The sequence below is a fragment of the Salvia splendens genome, chromosome 11 (genome assembly GCF_004379255.2).
Source record: "Salvia splendens isolate huo1 chromosome 11, SspV2, whole genome shotgun sequence".
NCBI lineage: Eukaryota > Viridiplantae > Streptophyta > Magnoliopsida > Lamiales > Lamiaceae > Salvia > Salvia splendens.
This window is the reverse complement of record NC_056042.1, coordinates 17,549,747-17,556,582: the sequence shown is the minus strand read 5'-3', so window position 1 is coordinate 17,556,582 and position 6,836 is coordinate 17,549,747. Positions and strand designations below refer to the sequence as shown.

Sequence of the window (6,836 nt, the reverse complement as noted above, 5' to 3'; positions counted from 1 at the left end):
CATCGTTGTACGATACTAATGGAATGAAAATACGAGTACCCTGATAGATTGAGATATACGAATGAAGGTCGTAGATGAGAGGAAATCGTCCAGCAAGTGGCGAAATTGAATCAACTAAAATGTGAAACAATCGAAAGGAGAAACGCGTGCAAGCACCATCACCATCACCTCCTCCACCTAAGCCAGAATGGCATATTGAATAGTTTTTGCTAAAGCAAAATCCTCCTATATTCGATGGGATAGGAGAGCCAGCAAAGGCCGAGACTTGGATACGCGTATTGGAGAGCATCTTCGAATTCTTGAAGTGCACCGAGGAAGAGCAATTGATTTATGTAACCTACCAACTCACGGATTCGGCCGACTTTAGGTGGGACCAAGCAAGGGACCTGGCCCCTAAGAAAGTGGATACAATGACATGGGAAGACATTAAGGCGGAAATATACAAGTATACCCAAAAAAAAGTTACCGAAAGATAAAGGCGGCTGAGTTTTACAACTTAACCCAAGGACGCATGTCGGTGACGAAATATGATCGCGCGCTCTGCGATATGACTCGGTATGCACCTGAACAAGTTGACACCGACGATAAGCTGGCCGATAAGTTCCGTGAAGGTCTAAGGCATGAGATAAAGATGGCATTGGCTAGTCATGGGAGACTTACATACGCGGAAGCGTTAGCCCTCGCACTCGATGTTGAGGAAGCTATGCCCAAGGAGAGGGCGATGTGAAACACTACACTGGCACTGCCTCCACCACATTATTCTCGAGAGAAGAGAAAGTGAGATGAAAAATAAGGCTCCCTATGAAAATAAGGGATACCAGCCCACCCAAAACCGACCACAGTATGGGGACAGACAAAATTTCTCTAATCATAGGGGTGACTTCCGACCCAGACCACCACAATGCAATGTGTGCTCCAGGTACCATTTCGGAGAGTGTATGATGCAAAACACTACCAAGTGCTTTAATTGTGGGGGAAATGGTCACTTCTCTGGAGAGTGTCCGAGCAAGAATGCGGGGATGGGATCAAGGCAGAACAATCAAGGATTCCGTCAGCAGTCGAGGGCACCACCGGCTGAACTAAGGATGAATCGTGATCAATCTCCGCGACAACAACAACCTCACCGCTCAAGACTTCCCTCCCAGGCTAGAGCGTATGCGCTGAGCTCTAGACAAACCAAGACTGAACAAGGGAGTCACGAGAGCGGAAATTTGGCAGAACTATGTGTGGACACATTAAGTTGCCTGCTAATAAATCTGAACATAAGATGATGGTGACCTCACCAGTGGGAGGGGTAATAGAAATTTCTCGAACATGCTCGAACATAGAAATTGTTATGGGAGAACTTAGGCTAGTCGTGCACGACTTACAAGTTATGGCCATGAAGGATGTCGATGTAATCTTGGGAATGGATTGGTTGACTGCAAATTTTGCTACGATTCGATGTAAGGAGAGACGAATATCATTACAAGTCCCCGGAAAGGAACCAATCGTGTATCATGGAATCACGGTGAACAGAAAAACGTCTATCATCTCCGCACTCCAAGCCACAACGATGTTAAGAAAAGGGCGCACTGCCCATCTGGTCTATCTACAAGGAGATGAGAAGGAGGAAAGGAAAGTGGAGGATGTCGTTGTGGTACGAGAATTTTCAGACGTCTTTACTGAAGCGTTACCTGGACCACCGCCAGATCGACAGTTGGAGTTCACAATCGACCTAGAGCCAGGGTCGGCACCGGTGTCCAAGGCCCCATATCGAATGGCGCGAAAAGAGTTGGAAGAACTCAAGATACAACTACAAGAGCTTATGGACTTGGGTTTTATTAGACCCAGTATTTCACCGTGGGGCGCGCCTGTGCTTTTTGTTAAGAAGAATGAGGGATTGATGAGAATGTGTATCGATTATAGAGAGTTGAACAAGATGACTCTCAAGAACAAATATCCACTGCCGAGAATAGATGACCTATTTGATCAACTTCGAGGAGCTGGTGTGTTCTCAAAGATGGATTTAAGGTCCGGATACCATCAGTTGAGAGTCCGATGAGAAGACATACCGAAGACTGCTTTTCGCACGAGATATGGTCACCACGAGTTTGTGGTGATGCCGTTGGGATTGACGAATGCACCTGCAGCATTCATGGATTTGATGAACCAGGGTATTCCACCCATACTTGGGTAAATTCGTTTTGGTATTCATAGATGATGTACTCGTCTATTCGAGGAATGAGAAGGAACACGAGGAGCACCTGCGAATCGCTTTGGAGACGTTGAGGAGTGAGAAATTTTATGCTAAATTCAGCAAGTGCGAATTTTGGCATAAGGAAGTAAATTTCCATGGTCATATCGTGGCGGCAGAAGGAATTCGAGTGGATCCTGCTAAGGTTGAGGCGGTACAACGGTGGAAAGCACCTACAACACCAAACGAGATTCGGAGTTTCCTAGGCTTGGCAGGATACTACCGAAGGTTTATTGAAGGGTTCTCCAAGATAGCGAGACCAATGACTCAACAACTCAAGAAGGGGGTAAAAGTCAATTGGACCCCGGAGTGTGAGGCCAGTTTCCAACTGTTGAAGGAAAAGCTAACTAGTACACTGATTCTAGCTGTTCCAGAACATGGAGTGAACTACGTGGTATACACATACGCTTCGAAGGTGGGACTTGGATGTGTGTTGATACAGAACAACAAAGTGATTGCTTATGCATCACGACAATTGAGGCCACACGAGTTGAACTATCCAACCCACGACTTGGAGTTAGCAGCGGTAGTACACGCCTTAAAGATTTGGAGACATCACCTCTACGGAGTCCGATGTGAGATCTTCACGGATCACAAAAGCCTGAAGTACTTCTTCGAGCAGAAAGATTTGAACATGCGGCAACGAGGATGGCTCGAGTTGGTGAAAGACTACAATTGTGGCATCAATTATCACCCCGGCAAGGCAAATGTGGTAGCAGATGCATTGAGCCGGAAGGACCATTCCTAACTAGCCACTTTTCTCACCACAGAGGAACGCCTAATTTGCGAGTTCAGCAAGATGTGTTTGGAAGTGGTGAGGGCACCTGAAACAGTGGATGCACGAATCACCACTCTAGCCGTTGAACCTGATCTAAGGTCGAGGATTATTGAAGCACAACGGATGGATGCGAAATTGGAGGAAATTCATATAGAAGTGCGAACTGGTGAATCTGGGAATTTTAGTGAAGATGGTGACAATGCCCTTACTTTCGAAGGAAGGCTATGCATGCCGGATAACGAGGGACTAAAAAACGAGGTTATGAGTAAAGCGTATGAGACTCCTTACACCGCTCACCCAGGAAGTACGAAAATATATCAAGATCAGAGGAAGTCCTTTTGGTGGAATGGTATGAAGAGGGACATAGCGTCATTCGGCGAGAGATGTTTAGTCTGTCAGCAAGTGAGGATTCTACATCAACGACCGTATGGGAAGTTACAACCACTAGAGATTCCCGAGTGGAAATGGGAACACATCGCCATGGATTTCGTGACCGGGTTGCCAAGGACTCTGAGAGGGAACACCGCCATTTGGGTAATTATAGATCGGCTTACCAAAAGTGCGCATTTCATACCGATTCTTATAAGCTATGGGTCCAACAAACTAGCTCAAATTTACATAAGGGAGATAGTTCGATTGCATGGAGTCCCAGTGACTATCACGTCCGACCGTGACCCGAAATTCACCTCAAGATTTTGGATAAGTCTATAGAAGGAGCTTGGAACCAAATTGAATTTCAGCACGGCATTCCACCCTCAAACCGATGGACAGTCCGAAAGAACGATCCAAACTCTCCAAGATATGCTGAGAGCCGTGGTACTCGACCGAGGAGGAAGTTGAGAGGCAGCACTACCATTGATCGAGCTCGCCTACAACAATAGCTTCCAGGCAACGATAAACATGGCGCCGTATGAGGCATTATACAGAAGAAAGTGTAGATCACCGCTCTACTGGGACGAAGTTGGCGAGAGAAGAATACTTGGACCCGATGTAGTTGAAGAAATGGTAGGAATGGTTCAGAAAATTCATGAAATGATAAAAGAAGCTCAAGACAGACAAAAAAATCATACGCGGATGTCCGACGAACTGATTTACAATTTCAAGCTGGCGACAAGTTTTCCTTAAAGTATCCCCGTCAAAAGGGATAACACGATTCGGCATCAAGGGCAAATGGAAGCCGCGATTTATTGGGCCTTATGAAATTCTTGAAGGAGTGGGCCCCGTTGCATATCGATTGGCGCTACCACCAAACCTTGGAAATGTGCACAACGTTTTCCATGTGTCGCAGTTACGGAAATACATGTTCGACCCAAAGCACGTGATCCGTTTTGAGGAAGTCGCGTTGAATCCAGACTTGAGCTATGAGGAGAGACCCCAATCCATTTTAGACCGAAAGATCCAGAATGTGAGGAATAAACCTGTTGCTTGTGTGAAAGTATTATGGGAAAATCATGGGTATGAAGAAGCCACGTGGGAGAATGAGGATAAGATGATGGAATTGTACCTAGAACTCTTTACTTGAGAGTAACAAATTTCGGGACGAAATTTTTGTTAAGGTTGGTAGGATGTAACGCCCCGTTTTTCTAAACCTAATTTGTGAACCCTAAATTACTTATGCTTTTAATTTTGCGTAGTCCGTGAATTGATTGTTGGTGAATTAATTGTTGGTGAATTAATTGTTGGTGGACTAGAAGTTGTGAAATAAAATATTATGCGAATTTAAATAATTCCTTTTTGTGAGGAATATTTATTGGACTCGATTCCGTGTTGGATCTGATAAATTGAATAAATAATATAAAGATTCAGTCCGTGATAAATAAATTGTGGACGGCACAATTTAAAATAAAATACAATGGAATGTGAATTAAACTAATCTAATTGAATATCCTCCCGGTTGATTCGATCATCAATCGACATTAATTCAAATATTAAATAAAGATTTTTTCATTGATATTCCTCCTCCGTGATGAGATTTTCCCCCTCCGTGATCTGCAAATAAAATATTAAACAAACCTAATTAATAAATTAAAGTTCAAAAAAAAAGAGGAAAAACGCCTCCACTCCTTTTCCCACGTTATAACCGTTTCCCCACTCCATGAATCTCTCCCATATCTAAACCAAGCCGCCTCCTCTCTATAATACTCCTTCCACAAATCAGATGTCACCCATTTACGCTTCTCTGCAAATCTGCAAGAACTCACAAGAACAAGACTAATTATTCTCAACCTCTACTCAATCGAACTCAAGAAATCCAGAACTAAAATCAAGGAAAGATTCATCATCTATTCTTTCACAATCTGACTGCAAATCGAAGGTATACACATCTCCCACCCATTTCCAATTTCAATTTCAATTTCAATTTCATACTACTGCATCCATACATCACACCCTACTGTTACCAGAATCTGCAATTAACCTCTTAATCGAAGCAACTGAATTAAAGAATCGAACTTTAAGTCACGAAATCAAATCTGGAACTTATCTGCGGGTTAATCGGGGCTGCCGGAGCGGCGACGGCGGTGGGTGCGAGCCGCCCAGCAGCTGCTCGGTCTGGATGTTGCCCGAACGGCAACGGAGCGGGCGAACACGGACACTGCAGCATCGACGCTGCAGCGGCAAATTTAGAGATCTTGCTTTGTTCTTCCTGTGAAAGAAATCGAGGGAGAGAGAGATGGATTTGGGTGTGTGTGCTTCTGAAATCTTCAATTTGAGTGTGTTGCAAATTTGAGAAATTGGGTGAGCTCTTTGAAAAAAATTTGGACGAAATTGAGAGACAGAGAGAGAAGGGGGGTGTTGAGGAGGATGGACTTTGCTTGGTTGAAGCCGACAGTGCTGGGTTATTTCCTCTCTATATGTATATACTAATATGTATGCATAGATGTGTGTGTATAATGTCAAATTAATAAATGAGAGAGGGAGTACAGAACAGTACATGAAATAGAGGGGAGAGTGAGAAGAGAGAGAGAGAAGCGACGACATTTCCGGAGTAAAGTGTTTCCTCTAATGACTTCTTTTACTAGTTTGTTACTTTGTCTTTTGGGAATATATATAATTTGATGATGATGGTTTCAAAATGGAAGTGGAAACGAGTAAGTGCAATTTTGTAACATGTCCATATTTTAAATTTAACTACTACCTCTTTAATATTATTTTGATGATTGATTCATACAGTAAGCATGTAGTTATATACGTAGGTATATGTTGAGTATTGGAATATTTATATTGTTTATTCCTTTTATTGGTTACTGTTTTAATTCGGAGTATATTAATTGGTATATGTTGTGAAGGGAGTATGTATGTACGTGTGTTAGTTGGTTTGGGAGTGAAATTGATTTATTTTTTCTTTCTCCTACACCATCTAAATTATTTGGTTTGGACATGTTTCTAATATAATTTGTTGGGGCGTGAGCTGCCGGAATCCATCAAAAACACCTTAGCCTCTAATTGTGGAAAATTAGTAGTCTGGAACGAGGAAAATAATTGGAGACTTAGGATGCATGCATCTTATTCATTTAATTTGAAAGTGTGTTGATTTATGTGTTATATAAATTGTTAAAGGTGAATCATCGCAAGGGAATCGTGATCGCAAGGGAAAGAACGTAATTTCAAATTAAGCACTCGAGGTGGGCTTTCTTTTAAATAAGGACAACGTCCTAAATATTTTATCGATGGAAGTGAAACTGTATTTATCATGCCGTGATTTGATTTTTTACGTGCCTATCTGATATGGCTATGTGCCATCGTTATATAAATCGAATTCGGGTCCTCGTAGGGCCGCAAACCCTACTTGGACTAGTGTACACCTATGGTAGATCGTGTGCT

General features: G+C 42.9%; 1 long non-coding RNA gene across 1 annotated transcript; it reads left to right on the top strand.

Moving 5' to 3' along the window:
* Positions 1-4,769: 4,769 nt before the first annotated feature.
* LOC121755252 lies at positions 4,770-6,093 on the top strand. The gene is made up of 2 exons (XR_006040681.1): positions 4,770-5,328; positions 5,417-6,093. It is a non-coding gene; the product is annotated as an uncharacterized LOC121755252 (long non-coding RNA).
* Positions 6,094-6,836: the final 743 nt, after the last annotated feature.